The 24,046-nt window shown below is 42.4% G+C and overlaps 2 long non-coding RNA genes across 2 annotated transcripts; one reads left to right on the top strand and one right to left on the bottom strand.

Annotated features, from left to right (window-relative positions):
• Positions 1–1,438: 1,438 nt before the first annotated feature.
• LOC311437420 lies at positions 1,439–3,423 on the bottom strand. The gene is made up of 3 exons (XR_014693461.1): positions 3,349–3,423; positions 2,934–3,095; positions 1,439–1,804 (listed from the first exon to the last, which is right to left on the bottom strand). It is a non-coding gene; the product is annotated as an uncharacterized lncRNA (long non-coding RNA).
• Positions 3,424–4,320: 897 nt separating this feature from the next.
• LOC311437269 lies at positions 4,321–7,953 on the top strand. Its single transcript, XR_014693394.1, has 2 exons — positions 4,321–5,000; positions 7,699–7,953. It is a non-coding gene; the product is annotated as an uncharacterized lncRNA (long non-coding RNA).
• Positions 7,954–24,046: the final 16,093 nt, after the last annotated feature.

Here is a 24,046-nt window from a genome sequence, read left to right on the forward strand (position 1 = left end):
TGATTGCAGACTGCTTCTGAAATTTGTCACAGTGCCCTAATACCTCACAAAAGGGGGAAGGCAGACCTTGCTGCACAAGAAACAGTAACAGGTACAGACTGGGAACAGTACTTCAGGAGGAAAGCACATGCTGTCCATCTCTCCCTCAAAAACACAAAACAAGGTAATTTCTAGTATCGCTGCTTGTCTCCTGTTTCAGGGCACCACTGCCTAGGTCCCTCATGCACAGTTACAGTCCCACTTACTGCTTTGCCACCACAGTGACAACACTGCACAGAGCACCAGTATCACAAGTGAAAACAAGACTTCATGATTAATTTTGCACAGGGGAAGCACAGTTTACCTGTCTGTAATGATGTCTCCCTGCATGTATGAGTAGTACTTTGCCACACATTTGAGACAAGGATGTTGTCCTTTCTTCAGCTCAATGAGAGAGAAAATGTCCACGTGGCTCCAAAAGGGAGACACCACTCAAGAACCCAGACACATTTTGCTGTTTAGGGAGGGTACAGCATAAACTCAAATCATCCCTTGTGCTTTACCCTCAACCATATATATTTCATAAAGTGAGCATTATATTAGCCCAACTGCTTACTTGACTCAGGTTATGAGGTTTTGGAGGGAGGCTTCCATGACCAAGGCAGTAACCTTTGTGTGTTTTTCAGGAAAAACAAGCTTCCATGTGCAAGACCTGGGCACAGAGCTCCTGAGCTAGAGTCAAGGATTCCAGCAGTGCACCTCGGAGTATGCTCCTGCAATCTGATTTCTGCTGACAATGAGCAGCTCCATGCTTAACATTTCTCGTGGCAGAGCTCTGTCCCTAAGTTAATCACCAATGTCCAGTAGCTTGGTTTGTCCATCCCCGAACCTCAGCTTGAGCCCAGGCTGTGTACAAACTCAGATGCCAACATGTCCAAGGTGAGTTCCCAGACTCCACTGGTTTTTGTGTGATTTCTTTTTACCCACTTTTCAGTGGTATTCAACCAATTCTGTTTGCCCAACGTTTTGATGCCAGTTGCAGATCAGAAGCATCATTTTTACTCTCTGTCAGTAGGGATCTTGCCTGGTTATATAGGTCAGGATCGGTCCTTTTCACCCAAATTTCTGTTGTATTTTTCAGTCTTACAGAATTCAGTATTTCTCCTAACTTTTTTTGAAATATTCAATTTTTACCCCTTTTTTCCTTACCTTGGCTATACTCTTCTGTTGTCTTCTCTCCGTTATCTGTCTGATGTGAGAAACGAGGCATTGGACAATGGTTTATACATGATCCAGAATTTCCTTAAGCCTTTGAACTCTGCACAGATACCCTTCTGGGTTTGTCAGACAGATACTTCCATTACACAACTTAAATGTTCAAGAATAATAGTCTGTATCTTTTCAAATATCAAAACTTACTCCCACTGGAAATCAATCATCAGACAGACAACAAGAGACATGTAGGATAGCAGAGAATTGCCTGCCAACTTTCTTTTTCTATAAAAGCTCATGAAAGCCGGCAAAATATAAATGACTTGTCAAAGGCAGCTTAAAGAGAGAAACTGAGAATATAATTATGGCCACAAAGAATTTGCACAGATAGTTGCAGTAAGGGCATGTACAGAGAAAGACGTGTGAGAAGCACAGGTTACGTGTCCAGGAGCAGAAGGCTGTGAGCCATGCTCTGAGCAGATGATCCAGGAGGCCGTAGCCGGCACAAACTATGGGACAACAAACCTGGCAGCACCATGGTAAGGGTAATGTCAGCTTCAGGTCAGAGAGCAGTGATGCTTTCCTGCCCCCTATCCTCCTTGGTTGTATACATCTGTAGAAAATAGAGATGTGAGAATATTACAGAATTTGCAGTTGTTACTATACAAGAACGTTGCATTTGAAGATGAAATATGGCAGCTACCGAAATGGATGAAAGTCATTCTTAGTCATTTTATTAAAACTTTTAAATGAACATGCAAATAAGCAATGGCAAATAGAATTTTTTTTTTATGAGAAGAAGGAAATCTGAGATGTGACAAAGGTGAATAGATGTCCCATAATTTTCAGTGTGTGCTCACCATAGCAGCACCACGCCTTGCTGGGACTGGGCTCCATTCACCATCACGAGCCCTCCGGGGAAACAGCCCAGCTGCCCTGTGCTCCTGTGCCACTGTGCCCTCGACCCCGCTGGCAGAGCAACTTGTAGGTGCTGAGCTCAACTTCCCACCTCGCTGCTGAGCCCAGGGTGCCAGGGCACAGACTGGGAGAGGGGCATGGGGCCTCAGAACTAGGAACCCCCCCGGGATGGCAGCCTCAGCCTCAGCTTCTGCCACCTGAGCACCCATGACCTTCTCCCACCCCTTGTCTTCTCCAGCACTCCCTGTGTCCCACAGTAATAAAATCTGCTGAGAATCGAAGCTCTGCTTTGCTCCTTCCCTATCCCCATATTATGTCCACAGTACTAATACTTAGTGTTTGTCACTAAATATCTTTTTATTTATGCACACAAAAAAAAAAAAAAACAACAAACAAACAAACAAAAAAAAAACAACTCGCTTTATAATTATATTATAATTAACCTTTAGGCAAGCTTTAAAAAAAAAAAAAAAGTCTACATTTTCTTCCCATGTTATCTTTATAAGGTGTTTAACTACTTACTATCCTTCCTGTTGCTTGTATGAATCAACAGGATAAGGTCTTTAACTTTGCATCACGTACAGATATCATCCTCAGAACAAGTCGCTACAGAAAACCACAGCATTAATTTTTCATAAAAATATTCCTACATTTGTGATATTTGTGATTTTGCCAGTGCTAAGTTCTCTCTTGGAAAGGTTAATGCATTTTGTTCTGTATTGCTACAGCTTTTCCTATCTCTTCTGATAGCTTCCTCTTGCATGAAGAACCCAGATCATTTTCTTTGGTTCTGTAACCATAAATACTTGGAAATATCAGCTTACCTTGAGGGAAGGCCGTCTGGGAGCTAGGGAACAGCTTTTAACTGTTTGGGGCTGAATTATCCAGGATTATGTTCTCCTGGCACAGACGTCCCAAACAGTAATAACTCATGGAAGATAAGGCTGAAGGACCTTGTCAGTTCAGGCTTGGACTATTACATTTTTCTGAAGGAGAGAGAGAGGTATCACTAGAAAGGCACAAAAAAGCTCCAGGCATACCTGCCTCTCCCTGAGCTGGGAAGGCTCTGTGGCACTCCTAGTGTCAACATCATGGTGGTGATTATCTGAGCTCCCGCTCAGAAAAGCCACCTAACTTCTGAATCCCCAGGCTTTAGCTGTTGTAACTGTGGCCTCCAATTAGCACTTGTGAGTAATCTCTGCCTAGTGCTCCAGGAGGGTTCAGACAGAGCTGCCCAACTATGACAATATCCATGACTCCTGCTAGAGAACAGCCTGGCACCCAACTGCTTGGGCTCTCTTTCTAATCTGTGTGTGTCATCATCACTCTGTTTATGCCAGCTTTGGTGAAATGGTTTACGTGTTTTAAATTAGAGTCCTATCATTTTTCACTGTGGTGAGGCTTTGGCTCAGGTGGAAACAAGGCAACTCCTGCAGGTGATGCAACCAAAAGCAATGAGTACTAGTAAAATGGAAAGGTATTAGTGTGGAACAGGTGTTCCAAAGTAATCCCCTCTTCTCTGCTCACTAACTTACTGATGTCATGCCCATATGTCCCAGGGCAAGTCTGTCAAGCAGCTGCTAGCTCTGGTGTGTTCGGCAGCTCCATTGCCTAGTAGAGCACTGAGGCTTTACTGGCATCTTATCATTGCAAAATTAAGAGGACAAGCTTACCTTCTCTTCCTTCCCCGCAGGTCTCTTCCACAGCCATTTTGTTGTGGGCTGTGGTGCAACAAGCCAGAGCTGGACTTGTCTTCTATTTAGGTACCAAAGTCATATCTGTATGAGACCACAAAACTCAGTGGTATTTGGAAATACTTGAGAAAAGTGATGCCAGAGAAAACAAGTGCAGTCAGGAGCAGCTTCGCTCTTTGCCCAGGTGGTCTATGGCTGCAATTGCTCATGTTAGTATGAAGCTTCAAATAGTGTCCAACAGACCTGGCCCCATGGCTGTGGCATTTCAGGGTTTTTAATTTTTTGGTTTTGTTTGTTTACTTGCTTTTTTTCTGTGTGTGTTTTTTGTTTGTTTGTCGTTTTTTTAACTGAGACTCCATGCACTTCACTTCAGTTTTCCTTTCCATATGCTGGCTTCTGCCTGGAAAAAAAAAAAAAGTGTTTTTTTTTTCAGCTGACAGGGACACCCATCACATACCCAGTGCACAGCTTCTCTATTGAGCTAAGAGGAATAACACTGGGCAATCTGTGGTGTAAATGCCTGAAGTAACTAGGAAAATAAAACTAACATTCACATTTTTAAGGAAAAGGTACAGCATTGAAGAGGCTTTCAGGGTAGGGCATAACTGCTTTATCTGAGCGTTCCCTAGGCTCCCAGCCTTAGATGCTATCGCGCTGGGGAAACTTGGTGTGCTAGCTCTAAGGAACAGCACGGAGCATAGAGTGGAGTGGAGACACCACGGCTAGGCTCTGTAATCAGATGGGACCTCGATTGTTCTTGTGCACAAAGCTGCACTTTTTGCCACCCTAAGCCAAAGACCTGTCATGTTTTGACAAATGCTGTACCCTAGTGTACTTTTTGCTCATTATAATATCATTATAATACCAAAACACACCTCCATCCCAAAAGCTACCCGCCTCCAAGGTGCGACCACCCCTCACTGAGCATGCGCTCTGAATTCCTCGGAGCCTATTACTTTAAACGGAGACGGGAAAACTTTACACCAATCATAACTAAGATATGCTTGACTAGAGCCACTCAAGCTCCACCTAAAAGATAGAAAATAATATAAATTGGCCCAAGAGAAAGGGGATGTTAGGGAAGATACCACCATCAGGGGAGATACCATCCCGAGGACAACATCCTTAGGACCTCCTGACTCTTGGGATCAGTCGACGGGCTGAGCCTCTCTTCCCCCCCCATTGGGACGCCTTTGGGTGAGATCTGAATACTTGCTTATAAACCTCTATAGAGTCTTTGATCCTTTTAACGCGTTTATTTCTAAGCTGCGCACCTGTAACACCTGTAACATCTATAACATCTATAACATCTGTAAACACCTACAACATCTATAACATCTGTAACACCTATAACACCCATAACACCTGTGTATTTTATGCATACTTACTTGCTTTTGCAGACAGTCACTATCGCCGGCAATCCAAAAGAACCTGATTATCTGTTGCTGTAATAAACCATACTTGATTGCATTGTGATAACTCTCATTGAGTGCAACGAGGGTGAGGGTGGTTATCCGTGATAGTTCAGTGTTCTGAATCTAACCAGACCCCCAGGCGGTTAATGCATTTTTGGTGAATGTCCGAACGGACCCCCAGATGGTTAATGCGTTTTTGGTGAATGTCTGAACGGACCCCCAGACGGTTAATGTGTTTTTGGTGAATGTCCGACTGGTTCAGTAACCTGAATCTGACCGGGCCCGTAACGGTTAATCAGCTACACCCCTTAACGCGACAGTAAAATTGGCGTAGTCGGCAGGATTGCTATGGATAAACGTCTGCAAAAATACAAATGTGCCCCTTCCCAGGCAGGGAAGGAGTTTTCCCAAAAGTTTTGGAAAGATGAGGAGAAAGTGGTAGAGTGCATTGAGCATTGTCAGGCTTCACGAAAGATTGGTCAAAGAAAGGGTAAAGGTGCAATTTGTGCTGTGTTAGGAGCCTGTTTGTCTTGTGCTCGGCAAAAAGCTAAGGAAACTCCTGCTCCCAAACTGATCTCTGATGCGGAACATACAGCTTTGAAATCAGTGAATGAGGTGTTGAAGTCATCATTGGCCTTTGAAAGGGAGACAGGAAAAACATTAGGAATCAGAGTGGATAAACTTTTGGATGAAAATAATAAACTTTCCATTGAGAATGACAAACTTGTGACTGAAAATGATAAACTTGTGAGTGAGAATAATCATCTTAAACAATTGCTGGAGAGGGTTAGTCATCTGTTAAATAAAGTACAGCCTTTCGCTCCGGTCAAGCAGATTCGTGGAGTGCTGCATAGTGTAGAACCTGAAAGCTGGGACAGTGATTTCTGGTCTGACAGTGATGATGGTGTTGAAGAGATTTCTGATTCTGAACCTCAATCAATTTCCTTGAGACCTTTGGTTAAGACTGAGACTGCTGTTGATGATAATGATGAAATCCGTACTACTGTGCAAACGATTCCGTTGTCACCAGCAGAGTTGGTTAAAATACAGGAGAAGTTCTCAAGGCGGTCAGGGGAATCAGAAGTTGAGTATGTGTGTCGAGTTTCTCTTAAAGGAGGAGATCGAATGATGTTGTGTAAGGAAGAAGTAGGAGGCTTTTGGAGACCTGGAGTATTTTTAACCACCACACCAGGAGCTGACTTGGCTGTAGCAGTACAGAAAGCAGCCTGCATTCAGGCAATATATGAAAGAGATAAATTAAGGAATTCCCCAATGTTAGCTCCTATTGACCCGGTTCAATTAACCCCTCTCATCCGTGGACTCCCTGATTGTCTTAAGATGTTTGTAGAAAACACCCAAGATCACATACTAGCTGCTTGTAGGGATGATGATAGTGGTTGCAGGCGAAATCCTAACTCCCCTATTCCCACCTGGAGTGAATTGGTACAAGACATAGATAAATACGGATGCCAAATAGGCTGGATTAATTCATCCAGTGTTAAATCCCAAAACCACTCTCGGCGAGTCTGCCAAATCCACACTAAAAATCCCAGATATCCCAAATTCAAAGAGAGGTTGAAACCTAATAGGGAACGAGGTGAGTTGTGGTGTCGGCAAAAAAACTCTTGTCCCCGGGGAGGGCAGTGAGCCACCCTGCTCAGCGGGTATTAGCAATTCAATGGCTCTCTAATGAACACTCTGACCCTATAATTGCCATTCCTGTCGAACCCCCAAAAATATTGGTAAATTTTCTTATTGATACCAGGACCCAAATGTCAGTAATTACACATGAGACAGCACAAACCCTGAGCATAACACCTGGTCAACGCAGGGTTAAATTCACGGGAATCAGTGGTGTGGAAAAACAATGCCCCACTGCAAAAATTTCACTCTGGTTGCCAGAGGAACAAAAATTAACCAGAATAGAAGTATTAGTTGGTGCTGCATATACTAATATTTTAGGATTTGACATACTGCATGGTTGCATGTGGAAACTCCCTGATGGAACTGTGTGGAGTTTCGCGACACATCAAAGGGATTCAGGCACCGTGAGACTGAGCCTGTTACAAACATCCATACCCTTATCCCCTGCTAAAATCATTAATGATCGGCAATATCTGTTGTCAGCAGCATTATTTACGGGGATTGACGGGGTGGTAACAGAATTGGAAAAAAGAGGCATTATTAAAAGGACCCATTCACCTTATAATTCACCAGTGTGGCCAGTAAAGGAACCAACCAGGCAATGGCATTTTACAGTGGATTACAGACAGTTGAATGCTAACACTATACCTTTGACTGCCGCAGTTCCAAACATGGCAGAGATAGTGAAAGCCCTCTGTGTATCTAACAGTAGTAATAGTGCTAACTACTCCCAAATATTTCTATGCATGGGAAATCAAAGATTGCTATTTCACCCTCTTTCTAACCCTGCCGGTTGAATACAACCGAGCATATTTTATTTTCTTTTGTGTTCACAGGAACCCTGAGCAAACTGTATATGGACAGCTGGAAGATGACGAATCAACAGTTTGGATTAATAATGCCATGCTTTACCCTGACCTTGATGCAATTACAGACCTTAAAGGAAACTTAGCTACTGTGGCTGTGCATGGAGCTGAGGTGTTTCACCATGGCATCTAACCATGTATTGTCACAGTATAGCACAGTCACTGGAACATCTCAAAACAAAAAGGACCTAAATCTCTCTACTTTAGTTCTACATGGAAACAAAATATTTTCAAAAGATGAATGGAGTTGGAATGATTCTCTAAGAATGGCTGAACTTCAAGCCACATCTGGCCAGATAATACAAATTGGTTGTCGAATAACTAACCGATCCACTTATAATCGGCTGACTGAAATTAAGACAGTTTCCACAATAACTGAACCAAATTTTGATTGCTGGTACAATTTTACTTTCACTAAACCTATAATTGTGTACTGTCTTTGGGGTTACAGAGGCACAGAAATATTATTTGAATTCATGGTTAATACAGAAACATCATCGACTACAAAGGATAAGAAGCCTCTGCCTCCACAGATACTTGAAAATGAACCGACTCAGCCCCCCATTGGTCTAACTCCCTCCATCTTCAATACAGGTCCTTACATAATTAAGAATGTGGGGCAACAACAAATTCTCTTTAACCCTAGTTGGTCCCTAAAAAGGGTAGAGCTAGCGCTACACATTAATATCTCTGAAATTAACCCAAAATGTACTACCTTTCTGAGAACTGCCTACACCGGCTGGTTAGCATGGTTACATGGACGTTCTCTAAAACAATCTCAGTGCATGCCACGGGATGCAACTGGGTTATTAGGGACAGGATTAGGTATATTAAATAGCATTGATGCTGAGGTTTTAATAAGTAGAATAACTGCTACTACAGATGACCTAAGGAAACTGGAACAACCAATAAAATCAACTTTATTGGCTTTAGGAGCAAATCAATGGCTTCTATCAGATATTTTACCCCATTGGGAACAAATTGAGGAAAATGATCATCAATTAATTGTAAATGCCCTTGGAAAAGCCCAAGGTAATACCTCCCTTGCCTTGAGCTGTATCCAAGCACAGTTATGGATACAATCTGTAGCAGCAGCTATAATTAGAGAGGGAGAAGGAGGAACTTTGCCTACTGAAATTCAAAAATTGATTTGGGATAATGCTTCAGAATTTGAAAAAGAATTTCAAGCATAGTGGCAATTAGTCAACTTTACCCATTATGCAGAAAATTATAAAATTGTTGCCTTTATACTTACTGTAAGTAATGCCACCGTATACAATGTATATCCAATCATTGCATTAGTACTCAATCATAATGGAACCATACTTTATCCTAAAGAGCATAAAGTATGGGCCCATCAAAAGGGAGGAAAGTGGCAAACAATTGATGTAAATGCATGTATTGTGCGTGAACAAAAAGGTTTCATCTGTGAAAGTAACACGCTGGAATCCCAAGACATTTGTCTTGACACTGAGCAAAATATTTGCCACTTTGAGATACATCCTAATGAAACCCTTGAAACTGTACTTGTATATATTGGGAAAGGTTGTGTTTGCATGAGAACTCATTGTGATTCTATAGTCATAGATAATGCAGTGGTAGATATCAGTAATCACTCTAATGTTTGTGTTTGCAATTTTACCAAAATTCTAGGATGACACAGGTCCGAGAAAATGGACAAAAGACTCTGATTACTGTCCATCATGACATCGAGTGATGGAAAGAGTGCAGAGAGATGAGAGACACCGTTGGTGGGACACTTTGTTTGGATGGTCGCCAGCTGCCAAGGGAATCTTCAACAAGATGCTTCACCCTGTTATTGTTCTGCTAATACTCACTGTATTATGTTTTATACTGACAATTAGTTTGTATGTTAAACTCTGGTTTATGATGAAACGCTTAGCATCTCTACACCTGTAACACACACTCGATAAACCTCAATCCGAGAATGTATGTGATATCCCCGACATATTCCAACTGTCGTGAAGCTTGAGTGACTATAGTCACGGGGTGGATTATGTGGTGTAAATGCCTGAAGTAACTAGGAAAATAAAACTAACATTCACATTTTTAAGGAAAAGGTACAGCATTGAAGAGGCTTTCAGGGTAGGGCATAACTGCTTTATCTGAGCGTTCCCTAGGCTCCCAGCCTTAGATGCTATCGCGCTGGGGAAACTTGGTGTGCTAGCTCTAAGGAACAGCACGGAGCCTAGAGTGGAGTGGAGACACCACGGCTAGGCTCTGTAATCAGATGGGACCTCGATTGTTCTTGTGCACAAAGCTGCACTTTTTGCCACCCTAAGCCAAAGACCTGTCATGTTTTGACAAATGCTGTACCCTAGTGTACTTTTTGCTCATTATAATATCATTATAATACCAAAACACACCTCCATCCCAAAAGCTACCCGCCTCCAAGGTGCGACCACCCCTCACTGAGCATGCGCTCTGAATTCCTCGGAGCCTATTACTTTAAACGGAGACGGGAAAACTTTACACCAATCATAACTAAGATATGCTTGACTAGAGCCACTCAAGCTCCACCTAAAAGATAGAAAATAATATAAATTGGCCCAAGAGAAAGGGGATGTTAGGGAAGATACCACCATCAGGGGAGATACCATCCCGAGGACAACATCCTTAGGACCTCCTGACTCTTGGGATCAGTCGACGGGCTGAGCCTCTCTTCCCCCCCCATTGGGACGCCTTTGGGTGAGATCTGAATACTTGCTTATAAACCTCTATAGAGTCTTTGATCCTTTTAACGCGTTTATTTCTAAGCTGCGCACCTGTAACACCTGTAACATCTATAACATCTATAACATCTGTAAACACCTACAACATCTATAACATCTGTAACACCTATAACACCCATAACACCTGTGTATTTTATGCATACTTACTTGCTTTTGCAGACAGTCACTATCGCCGGCAATCCAAAAGAACCTGATTATCTGTTGCTGTAATAAACCATACTTGATTGCATTGTGATAACTCTCATTGAGTGCAACGAGGGTGAGGGTGGTTATCCGTGATAGTTCAGTGTTCTGAATCTAACCAGACCCCCAGGCGGTTAATGCATTTTTGGTGAATGTCCGAACGGACCCCCAGATGGTTAATGCGTTTTTGGTGAATGTCTGAACGGACCCCCAGACGGTTAATGTGTTTTTGGTGAATGTCCGACTGGTTCAGTAACCTGAATCTGACCGGGCCCGTAACGGTTAATCAGCTACACCCCTTAACGCGACAGCAATCTGCTATCCCATTTTGTCTTCAGTGAATGACCTGCCCTGAGCTCTGCATATTTTTTATTCATTTCAAACTCTTCAATGACTATAGAAAGTACCAAATGAATATTAGATGGCTATGACCTCTGCTAAAGCAATTCTCCTGTGTACAAATTGCATTTTGTCAAGTGACAATGGTATGCTTGCTTCTAGACTCATAGCCTAAGCCACAAGATTACTGCCTAATTGGGAAAAATAACCAGACAGGAGTTAAATAATTGGGATGAGGAAGGTATTCCATTAATTGATCACATATGCCAAGTGATTCAGCTTCAAAATTTGTCATTGTCACTTTTCCAACACAAATTTAGAAAGAATGGTGCTTCATTAAGTCTGTGAGGTTCTTCCAGAGTGAGCAGTGACTGACCACTCACAATAAGTTAATTAAAACCATTTCACACTAGAAAGAACAAATGTTGGTGGAGATTAATTGATTTCCTGTTGCTATATGCTCAGGTCTGAATGATGTACTAGAGACACTTTAGTTACACCCACTTCATCTAAGTCAAATACAACCTTCATTGTGCAATTAATTTCACTTTTCCATTAGTAACTACTATTAGAACGAAGTTAAACACCATAGCTGCCCCAGCTTTTCCTTATTTTGCCCTACAGTTTCTAGCTAATTGTTTAGTTTATACCAATCCACACCCTTAAAAAAAAGGACTGGTGGCTAGTACTGATGACTTAGTCACATTTCTCTGTCTCTTCACCTCTGCCAATTACATTTAATATGTTCTCTATCTAAGCATACTTTCTCATTATTTGCACCTCCTAGATGATGTCTGATATCAAGAAACTGAGCAAGATTGAGTGCTAGTCCGGCTATTTTTCACTGTGCGAAAAGAAGGAGAAGCACCCAAGAAGCCCCTTTTCCTCTCTTGCCTTTAAGCCAGCTTGGTAAATTACAGCATGGTTCAGCCATCTGCTTCAAAACTGGTGTTAGGCATTAAACCTAAACCCCTCTAATCAGCTATGTTAACCCTGCCTGAGTCTTCATTATCTTCTCTCCTTCCCTGACAGAAGGAATTTTCCCAGCTGTGCAGGATCAACTCGTCACTCTGCTTAGTTCTCACACTGGTGATGACACTGAGCAGCATTTGATGTCTGCATCACTAGTAGATCATGGTTATGTTTCTTATCCTCAAATTGAGCTAATAACCATGATGAGCATAAACATCAGATAGTCTCTGTCCTGTGTGGAAACCCTTCCCTACTCCACCTCTACAAAATCTTGTAGCTTAACACTCTGTAAAATAGATTGTAGCGAGGTCGAATCTTGTATGAACGAGTGGCTAGGCTATCCTACTCCAACTGCTGTGCCTTCAGCAAAATTGCAGCTGCATTCAAGAGGGGAGCACTCTTGCAGTGCCTCTCTATTCTCTGCTACTCACAGTTTGTATCGTTTTTGTCTGCTCTAGTCCATGCGCCTTTCTGTACGTGTACTTTGCACTCTTGGTCTAACCTCCTGGTAGTGCACAGTCCTGGGGGCTGTTCTGCTCATGTTTTCATGGGAAGAGAGGAGAAAAGTTCTTTGATTTCAGGGTGCCAGCCTTTGGGGAGCAGGTAAAAGAGTGAGAGCTTGAGCAGCACTCATCCTCCATTGCACTCAGCTGTGTGCTGGTCTGGAAAAGGGCTCAGACACAGCAGGCTGGTGTGTCTCCAGTTCCCCTTTCACAGGACACTGTCTTAGGCTCCTTTACCCTCTAGTCTTTGTTTGAATTGTATGGCTGGGACAAATCTGTTATCTTAAAGGTTATCAGGGACCCTTCAGTCATCGGCTCTGTTCTTAACTCTGAATTACATCATTCAAACAAGGAAAAATCCGGTAACTTGCTGAGTAGATTGCCCCTTGTAAAAGTTTTCTGTAAGCCTTGATATCTAAAGGTCAATTTGGCGAGGAGACAGCACAGTCTGCTTTTTTTTGCTAAAACTCTATTTTTCTCTCTCTCTCTTTTTTTTTTTTTTAATGTGCAGAATTGTAAATATTATAATTGCATTAAATTTCTTCTTTAATGAACAAACAGCTGTATAATTATAGGAGCATGTTCACACCTCTATTGTAATGGTTGTTTAAGCATTTTAATTATACGCTTTGTTTCCAAGGGTTGGACTCCTCTCTGGGAGAGCAATTCTCAGTGCAAAACAGTTCACCAGCCTTTAGCCCAGAAGTGTGCATTTTTGCTCTAATTTACCTAGGAACATTGTGAAAGTTTGGGTGTGTGCCCAAAGCTGTGATGTGCCTTTCTCATTTGATTACCCTGTCTGTAGCTCCACGGATCCCAGCAGTCTCTGCAGGTGACCAAAGGCAATTACCAGACTTCCAGAGAAGCTCTGGGGTTGTAAGTTCCCTGCCATTCCTTGGTGAACCATGTTATTTGTTTTTATCATCACCGAAGGTAAAAGCACCCCAGATGTTTGGCTTACCAGTGCTCCTGTCTGTGTGAAACAGCCTGTATTTCTTATTCACACACAAATCAGCTTCCTTGCTGACACCAGCTAACAGGGTGGATGGCTCCCTTACCTTGCTTTGCTCCTGCTGCTTTTCCAGTAATGGTCATTGTATGTAACATAGCTAGGGGGTCTGTTACGTCTTCAGTACTGTAGTGTTTTAGAAATTTTGCTTTGTTAGGAACATTCTTTGGATGCACACCCTTTCATGCCAAGGGCCTAACATAGTTTAGTTTTCTCTTAAGGTTTCTTTAAACACTACACATTGTATCTTCAGACATGGCATTAGCTTAATTAATGGGTGTAAGAAGAGAAAGATTTAGCCAGTGCCCCGTACCACCACAACACATATCGCTCAGCAGTATTGACTTTCCTGGCACCACTCATGTGAAGCTGGAAGGGACCAGTATCCTGATAGGACCCCACATTAGTTGAAATTGTGCTGTTGCTCCATAGAGGTGCACATATAGAGAAACAAAAACATGGGAGATAAGGCAATGAAGCTTTCCTTCTGTTGCTTAATAGCGTTAAATAAATAAATAAATAGATAGATAGATAGATAAATAAATATAAAATCACCACATTTACAAAAGGAAATAAGAATTATGCCATATGGCTCAGCAAGGAAGTTATTCACAACAGCTGGTTTAAGAGTGAAAATTTTAGTGATTGTCCACAAGCAGCAGCAATTTAGAGCTTCAGAAATAATTTGCATATCTGGCAAAAAAATATATATATATTGATATCATCCCTCCATTCTACTGAAGATGTCAGACATACACTTGGGAAATTCCTCGTTCTCTGAATCTGATGTGACTCACCAGACTGTAGTAAACTGAAGCTTTTGCAGGAGAAATTTCTTGCTGCCAGGTCTGGTTGTTGTCAAGTCCACCCAAAAGTTCCACTGGGATTTCTCCCCTACTTCATCCAAAAAGCAGGAATCCCCAATTTTCTCAGTTCTTGCCTGAAGCACCTGGAACAGTTTAACAGAGATGGGTTTTGCCCAGTGCAAAGGGCTCTTGAAGGTGTGAGGAGCAGATGGAGGCTGAAACTGGAAGGGATGAGGGAAATGGCCCTCAGTCTCCTGTTAGAGTATTGGATTAAACTGCTAAACACTTCTGAGAGTCAGCAAATGCTTAAATAAGCAAATGATAGGAGGCTCCTGCTAATTCTTTTTCTTCTTAGCAGAACAATTTTTCCTCTGACTCAGGAAACTGACATATGAGCTTGATTTTTCCCTTGTAACTGCTAGTTTCATCAGATTCATTTTGGAATAACACGTCTAATTGAAATCAGACATAGAAGGCGTTAGCAATGTTGCAAACAATGAATGGTACATGTCTTTCTTATTTATACTTAAATAAAATAATAATATTAATAAAAGCTTAATCTATTCACTTGGCTTTTAGTTTCACAATCAGTGTAACTGAAGGTGTGTAGCAGACGGAGCTCAAATTCGCCTGAGAGGAGTTTTTTTTGGTTGCTTTTTTTTTGTTTGTTTGTTTTTAGAGATTTCAGTGTGACCTGTTTCAGTTGAGTGTGGCTGATGTGAGTTATCACCCAAGTATTTAGGCCCTTTTTAGCATAGGTGTGAAAGTTATGAAACATCAAAGCATGCAGATAAAACAGAATGGAGACTTTAGGGCAAACAGGAAGCAATGTGCTCTGGTAGCCAATTGCAAGATGAAAATTCACTACATTAGCTTGATCTAGACACATGCAGACATCTGTACAAATGGAGTACAGGGCTGGGTATAGAAGACAGTGAGGAGGAGATGGAAATAACTAATGGTATAAACAGTGCTGAGCTTGATTATTACTTTTTAACAAATACAGCAGAGGGGTGGGCCAGCAGGGAGTCAACAGCTTGTCCATTCCTACATGCTGGCAGACTGATCACTCAGCTGGCGCTTTTGTGAGAGGACTCCATCCCTCTCCATGTTGCTCTCTTTTAGGGGAATTGAACTAATGGGGAATGGGTGGGGGAAAAGTCTTCAAGCATTTGGTAATTGTCTAGTACGCAATGGCTGAAAGGTAGTCAGTATAGCTTGGTAAATTAGTTTCCAGATGAAGGAAGGATGAATTATTGCCAGAAAGGTAAATGGGATCAGGGATGGGATTATTATTAGAATGAGAGGGATTAAAGCATGTTATAAGCATGTTATTTTTGTGGGGGAAAAACAAACAAACAAACAAACAAAAAACAAGTGTGAGGAGCAAAGGGGGATGGCAAAAGAGCAACAAAAGAAAAATGGGAGATCAGAGAGGGCATGAGCAGGTATGACTGAGCAGGTGGAAGGTGGGAAGAGAGAACATGAGAGATTTCCCTTTCCCTGCCACAGAGGAAAAGGAGAGAGCTGCAGGAGAAGGGAAGCAGTGTGAACCTCAGCTGGGAGGGCAGGGGCAGCTTCTGCAGCTGGGCTTTGTGCACCGCAGTTCAATGTGATGCAGCCCGTCATGCTGAGGGCAGCTGCACAAACACAGTGGGGAGGTTTGCCAAGGAAACATGTCCCTTCTCATCTCAAAGGGCATGTGACAGATTTTCTGTGTTTGCCTCAGTGCAAGACATAAGGCAACTGGCCAAGGAAATATCTTTTCTTGGACAGATATTAATATCACCAAAAATATATTCAGTTTTGTGAATGGACATTTCACTCAGTCAAATATGCCAGAGATGATCAGGAAAGAGAAGCTGGGCTCAGTTCTCCTACTCCCTGAAGCCCCCTGAGGCATCACCTTACTTAATTAGGAGAACCATTTCACCACTTCCACTCTTAATCCATTGTCCTCATTTGGTTTCTTGATTACTAATAAAGAAACTCTTTTGAAATAAATCATTAACCTTGAATACTAATTCATTTGGATTTCCTGTCTGAAGTCAAATGTATTGGAGTCTCATAGCAAGAAAGTGAAGACAACTCATAACACCCTGAGAGCCCGTGCTTTAAATGTGCCCCAAAGCTGTGTTGGGCAGCAGAGATAAACCAAGACCTCCTCATCTTTGGAGACCCATAGCTCTGGGTGGTGCGACTGCTCTGCAGGACATACCCAAAGCTTGGCCAGCCCTCAGCATACATTCCGGCTTCATGTTCTGTTTTCTCTTCTCTCTACACTGCTAAAAATATTGCTGCTGTCTCTCTAATATCTTCTCCACAGGTCAGGTCCTCAGCCATGCCTTCTCAAGCACAGACTTAATTTCCCATTAGAACTCTCTTGGCATGATGTTAATTGGAAGGTTTGGGTCAAATACTATTTGTCTGGCTTTGAAACTGCATTCTTTGCTTTCTTGTGTCTAACCTGTCATCTTTCATATGCTTTTATTACTTTTTATGAGAGAGACATATTGATCCCTTACACCGTGCTGCTGAATGCTGCCTTTTCTCAGGGCGATTCCCATCATCTCTCTTCAATGGCGTGTGATTAATTTGTGCGTCATGTTCACTGGGTTATTGACTCCAGCAAATGAGAAAACACATGCTGTCATTTTTTTCAAATACATTTTTTTTCATATACATTTTTTTCAAATACATTTCCAGGAAGGAGGGGCAGGAGGCCACCCAAATTATCTGACTTTGGTGCAGAATCAGAACCTGTGGTCCTCCCCAAGGAGCCATGGCGAGGCCTCTCCAGCCACGCTGCCCAGCCCAGGCACCCTGTGGGCAGCACTGCCATCCCCCATAACGGGGGTGGGAGCCAAGCCTGGCTTCCCATCACCACTGGCTAATTGGTGACAACAAAACGAGCCTTCTAGGGGAGATCGTGAGGTCTTGCAACGCATTCTGGTTACTGGTTGTTCTGCATGAAGGTGCAGGAAGTGGGACGTCTCTGGCAGGCACAGCAGGGCTCCCAGCTTGGCCTGATGGTCTCCCGCTTCGTAGAGAGAAAGGTTTTGGGTCAAAGTGTTCATCTGCCTGAATTCTTTTGGTCTCGTCTGTTGCCTGTAGCCTTGCCAATGATACAACAATATGATTAGATGGCAGACAGTTCCACCCCACTATCAAAAGCTCCTGATTAGTGAGATCAGAGACTAAGTCTGAGGTATATGTTTCAGTAAGCCTTCCCCCAACAAGGTCAGAACACCAGTATGACCCCAAACACTGTGAGGAGGCAAGAATTACAATTCAGTTCAGAGCTGATTCCCATAATTTGCCAGATTGGACATATTGTACCTCCAGACTCGTTTTCGGGATTAATTATGCCACATTTGCAAATCACTGTAAAACCATTTTCATCTGCAGAAAAATTATTTTAATACTTCCTCTTGTTCTCAGATCTGGTGAAAGCAAATTTTCACATCCTCCCTCTAAACAGACATTGACAGGAAAACATTTTCCAAAGTGATGTGTGTAATGCTCCCTTACTCATCTTAATTCAAACCTGTACCCTGAGCGCCACAAGAATCTTTGTTATTTTGCCTTCCGATAGATTATGAACTCAGGTCAGGGACAACGTCTCCCCATGCACTTGCAAAATACCAGGAAACCCACTGGCTCCGTGCACGGTGAATGATGAATATGTAGCTCACTCAACGACAGACAATGTAGGCCAAGGACAGCTCCAAGAAACATTTTTCTGATGCAATACTTTATCTTTCTCTGTGAAACTGTGTTCAAAGTGCTGCATAAGAGCCAATAGCATGGAAGGAAAAAATTTTTTCTATTCTTCATTTGCTTTAAGTTAAGGAGAGAGTGGCCCAGGCCTTCAATCAGGGTTACATCTATTCCAGAGACAATAAGGAGCAAAGGAAATAAGCAAGCCAGTCTGGTGAAAATCTTCTCAGGACAATGCAGGGATAATGCACAAAAAGCTTACAGAAATAATGTGTCCAAAGTTGCTTTTCTATCACTACTTAATGTATATTTGTATAACAATGGGAGAATTTTTAATGACTAATTCTGATGTAGAACTTTATATTGCATGAATTTACCTCCATATTATTCCTTGCTCTCAAATTTCCTGTTATAAGGTCAGTTTCCTTAAACATTGCTAACATTCTTTTCTTGCTAGATAACTTCTTTGTCTTGAACAACATATGCAGTTACAAAATCTGACTTTTTTGGAGTAGACGAGCCCTATTTCTATTCTTTCTCTTTGTGCCTTTATGAAAGCAATATGTACCATCTTCAATTTGGTTTAGATCAAGTGCCAAAGGTATTTCAGAGCCTTTTTCCAGATACAAATATTCAAGATTATGAATTCAGAATCTTTGTTTCTCAAAAATACCCTGCAATATTAATTTCAAACTCCCTGCTTCCTACGAGTACCCTCATCTATGCTTGCATTAACTGGGATACTCATAGAGAGATGACACGCGCAGAGCAAATCCTACTAATAACAGGAGTGCTACCTAAAAGTGATCATTACACAGTGTTTTCCAAGATCTGGGCACAAATACGTCACCTTCCCAGTTGTCTTCTGTCTGTCTCAGGCAGTGTCCTGTCCCTGACCACGGGTAAGAGCTGATGTCAGGGGAAGAGTGAGTTGAGCATGTAGTTGTGTTTCCTGATGTGCTTTCTCAGCCTCCAGCAGCTGAGGGATGAAATCTTCATCTTCAGAGAAGTGGTTTTCTTCTTCAGCATAAAAACACCAGAATTAGACAAATAGTGTGTGTGCGTGTACACATCCCTGTGATTAGGAGAAGGAATAATTCAAGCCTGATTTTATCATCCTCTCCTTGCAAGTCTCTGGTTGTCTCCCTCACAGTCTGGTCTCCCTCCTAGCAGGAACTTCTTAAGACTGGTCCTGCTTCACTCCATGCCCATCTGCACCCTGCCCAGGCAATGCCCAGTGCCATCCCTGGTGGGACAGCACAGAGCTTTCCTCTGATCTGTTTCTCAGCTTCTGTCCTATGCTGCTGTGGGTCCCCCAGTGCCACAAAAAACTGCTGGTCTTTGGCTGGTTCCATGCTCAGCTGGCTTGGCATGGGCAGGGGGCTAAACTGACACCACAGATGGGAGAGCAGGAGGAGCCTGAGAGTTGCTGCTGTTTCTTTGCCGGTTCTGATGAGCAGAATGTTAACATGACAGAAAATCAGCAGCATTGCCACCTCTCACCCATAGTTAGTTCTCAAACCTGATTTAAAAAAAAAAAAAAAGTATTGAGAAGTGCAGAGAAAGTGTAGACCAGTTCAATTTAGGCTATGCACATATCTATATACTCTCGCTTAGCTTTTTTAAGAAAGCAAAATGAAATCATATTCTTGAATACTCTGCCAGAAATAGTGAACATGAGGATTCAATGTTCCAGGGAAAAACCTCTATTATCTTTGAAACATGTTAAAATAGCATTGGCAGACAGTAGCTAATACCAGCTTTACACAGGGTAAATGTGAGAAGGAAAACTTGAAATTTCACACAGCACTGAAAAGAGAATATATTTTTGATATCTTAAAGCAAATACTGGGTCACTTCCTAAGGTGCAGTAATTCAGAAATAAAATAGGTCTCTAAAGGAACAATGGCACTCTTCTCTCTGGAGGAAATGCTCAGTGAATCCTTTCCCATTTCCAAATGTGCAAGGGTCAAACCGTCTCCTGCCCTTATTGTGCATTTTCCGTAGGAGGCTGAGATTACTTGCATGATCTCACAGGTGTGGGATGCTTTTTAGGTTGCTTTATGCAGTACATTCTGCCTGGAAAAGCAAACCTTTAGTATTCCTCCACACATGACTTTGCACAGGAGGCTTCTCAGGGAGTTGAACTTGATTTGCACTATGAATGGTTTGAACAATTTTATTATCTAAAAATATATATATATATTACCAGAACTAAACATTAACTGTTAATTTAGAGTTTCAAACAGAAGGAACCTCAGCCACAGATGAGCACAAGTTTAAACTCAGTCAAAAGAACTACTGTCCATTTCCCAGTACCTCTTGTCTTTAAAAAAATAAAAATATAAAATACTTTTCATGTTTGGAATAATTTTAGAATCAGTCGTATTGACATCTATCTTACACTTTCTTCAAGTATTTTTTCATCATCAAAGAAACTGTGAACCTACTGCAACTAGATAAAAGCCCTTCAAAATGAGAGCCTTCCTTGGTGTCTCACTCCTGATCAGAAATGCTTCCAAGTGACAGTCTCCAGACCTCACAGTTCATAACAACATAAGGACACTTAATAACATTTCTCATTGCATTTCTGTCTCACAAGGGAAGTGTGTCACTGGGAGGTGTCTACTACACCGTGTTGCAAAGTGATTGGAAAACAGGTGGAAATGCATCATCATTGGTTTGCTTAGGAAAGTATTTCTGGCAAAAAATTGCAGACTTTCACTAAGTCTTCATAGAAAAGAACACTTGATTTAAAAACGTGAAATAAGATCTGCATCTTTAGAGAAGACAAAAATTATTTAGAAGTCAGTGAAAATTAGGCATATTAATAGACCGTTCCTGATTACTGCCTGCAGAATTTATTTGCTGTCCTTTGTCTCACTTGAGGCAAACTGAGAAATAAATGACAAGAGCCAGCAGAGAGCATCCTCCTTCCGAGGACCACAGAACCGTGTGATGCCTGCAGAGCAGTTTGGGTGATGTGTGTCATCCTTGTGAACATGCCCAGTGTCTCCATGTCCTTGGTGATGCCAGGAACTGCTGGGCATGACAGACACATGGATCCAGCAAAGAGAAACACCAAAGAGGTCCTTGGCATTATCTATTTAGGTATCCCTGATTACCAATCAAGATCTGCTAACTACAAGGTGCAAGATGACTGAGAAATCATTACAAGCCACCTAAACCTTCCTGGTTTGAGTGGAGACAGCTTTCAGTGCCAGGAGCAGCACAATGTGGATGCATTTCCACTGGGATGGTAAGAAACAGATGGTGGAAGAACTCTTGTGCAGGGAGCCACTCTTGCCTGCCCCAGGCAGCAGGCTGCAGGGGCAGAGTGGAGAACAGCAGGCGAATGGAGCCTGGTGCTGGCGCTGCTCCTCCAGGGTCTGAGCCCAGGTGCCTTCAGCTGCCACTGTCCGCTCTGCTGCTCTGCTGTCAGCATGAGTCCTTTCACAGCAAAGCTGAGCACACCCTGGTTTCATTACAGTTGTGAACTAAATGCAGATGAATCTTATATTTGTGAATGTGGTGCGGACAGCACTGATTCTCAGTAAATCCAGTGTTTGCAGCTCTGGAAAAGAGAGCTCCCAGGCAAATGCCAAGAATATCTTTTTCAGACCTGCTTCTATATTCAGCTCAGTTGTTCGCGCAAGTCTAGGTCCACATTGTTTTAAGTGTTCAGTTGTGAGTGCACAGTTCAGGCTCTTGTCCAGTTTTATTTCTCAGGTTGATAATGACATATTCAGTTTAGTCATTTACTTCACAGAATCATAGAATCATCTAGGTTGGAAGAGACCTCCAAGATTACCTAGTCCAACCTCTGTCCTGACACTAACAAGTCCTCCACTAAGCCATAGCACTAAGCTCTACATCTAAACATCTTTTAAAGACCTCCAGGGATGGGGATTCAACCACTTCCCTGGGCAGCCCATCCCAATGCCTAACAACCCTTTCGGTAGATAAGTTTTTCCTAATATCCAACCTAAACCTCCCCTGGTGCAACTTCAGCCCATACTCCCTCAAATTCCCCTTACTTGCAATTTCAAAAAGCAGAGGTGGTTGGAAGTCTATTGCTGAAACTCAATTTTTGTCTGCCAACAGTGATGTGTTGAGTCAGAAATTTGGAACTATTGAAAACCGAGCACAGGGAGATTGTGAGTGGTCTCCTTGGTCGTTACCTCTCTCAGACCAAGAGCAGAAGTGCTTATGGGGTTCCTGAGAGCTGCCTGGTTGTTTCTTCAGGAACTCTGCTGGAAGTTCAGGGCCTTTTTCTGCAGTCACTCTTCCTTCTTGTCAGAGAGCCCTTTCTGACTTCCAGTGTGAATCTTCACTGTGTGCATGAGACTGTTGCTTGTTGCTATTTCCACAGGGGCTTTGAGAAACAGGGCCTCTCTTCTTCTCTGCAGCAGATTCCTAAATGCCTGAAGCCCATTACATTAGCTCTTCTCAGCCACTGCTTTTTCTGAAGTGACCAACAATAGAGCAGATCAGCTCTGGCAGGTGACCTGCTCAGGCATGGCCCCAGGTCTCACTTCCAGTGGTGGGGATTCTCACTTGGCCAGCAGGAGATCTGCTGCTTGGTGCTGTGCACTGCAGAGCCCTTGGTCCTCCTCTGTCTTCTGTGCATGACCTTCAAAATAACAATTTCTGTACTAAACCAACAGCCGGTACCCCATCAAAATGCACAAAATACAAGTCACCGAGTCTTAACTTGGTTGAGTTAGGTGTCCATTTCACAGGCCTACTGACTGCAATGGGGTAAATATGTTGTTTTGTTTTTTTGTTTGTTTGTTTGTTTTTTCCTATTAAAAGTTTTCAATGGATGTTGCTTAAACCAGAACAGAACAAAACCACGTGCAATTAGCTGTAAAGTAAATGATACTATTCAATTCACGAGAGTTTTGTTTTCTGCTTTTCAGAAGCACAGCACTTCAGCACAGGATATTCATATATAATAAAAGACCAAACTCTGCATAGCAGAGTCCTGCTGGGATTTGGCAACTTAGTTCCATGAACTGACTGTCAACAGTGGGGGAATTAATGGTAATGTTATGAACAGTGTACATCTGCACATTAGCTCTTTATGTTAGGCAAGCATACATCACACTTGCCATGAAATTAATTACAGAATGACATGGAATCCGTGTTATAAATACAACACAATTAGGCAGTCTTGTCAACTATTTAATGTATGTCATAATCTCAGTAAACCCATTTCTCTCAAGGATTTGCAACTTCTTTCAAACATTATAACAGTTTGTGCAGTTGAAGTGGTTGACTTGTAAAATAACATGTGTTCTGCTGATGGTGATTTTTTTTTTTTTTTGGTTTCATATCCTTTAGAACAGATTATTGTAAATACTTCTCCCCATTACAGAGTTTATTTCTCCACATTTTCTTACACTGTTTCCTTATTACTTAAATTACTTTCCCTTTGTGTCTTGTCATCATACTAATTCAGCACTAACTGGATATGTGACAGGGTCTGTGGCTAAATATGATTCCTGCGAGAGTGCTAAGATGCAGAGAGCAGAAGGCATGTGCCCACGCTCACCCAACAGCTACGCACGTTATAAGTAAGTTGAACAGTTATCTAGTTAAAATATATAGTTAACCTTAATGAAGAATTTAGGTATAGAATTATGCATGGCTGTTTAATATTGCTTATTAGGATTTATAGGATATCACCAGTTATGTCACATGAAGTGAATTCACCAGCACAGCTCCATCACACAGAAATCTGCTGTCTGTTTCACCAAGACTGTAACTATTTATTACACTGCGGTCAGCTTCTGTCATCACCGCCCTTCATGAAGTGGTGGTGCCCACAGCATGGGGACAGGCAAAGACCCCATCCCTTCCCGCGGCAGTGAGACCTGTCCCCAGCCCACGTGGCCATCGAGTGCGCCTGGCTCAGCCCCGCCAGCAGCGCCCACCTGCAGGTGCCTGTCTGGGGGCTGCAGCATCAGCGCGCCATGCCGGGGCAACGGGCTGCCAGGGGTGAGCGGGATGGGAGCTCAGCTCCACCTC

The sequence above is a fragment of the Aythya ferina genome (assembly GCF_964211825.1).
Source record: "Aythya ferina genome assembly, chromosome: 5".
NCBI lineage: Eukaryota > Metazoa > Chordata > Aves > Anseriformes > Anatidae > Aythya > Aythya ferina.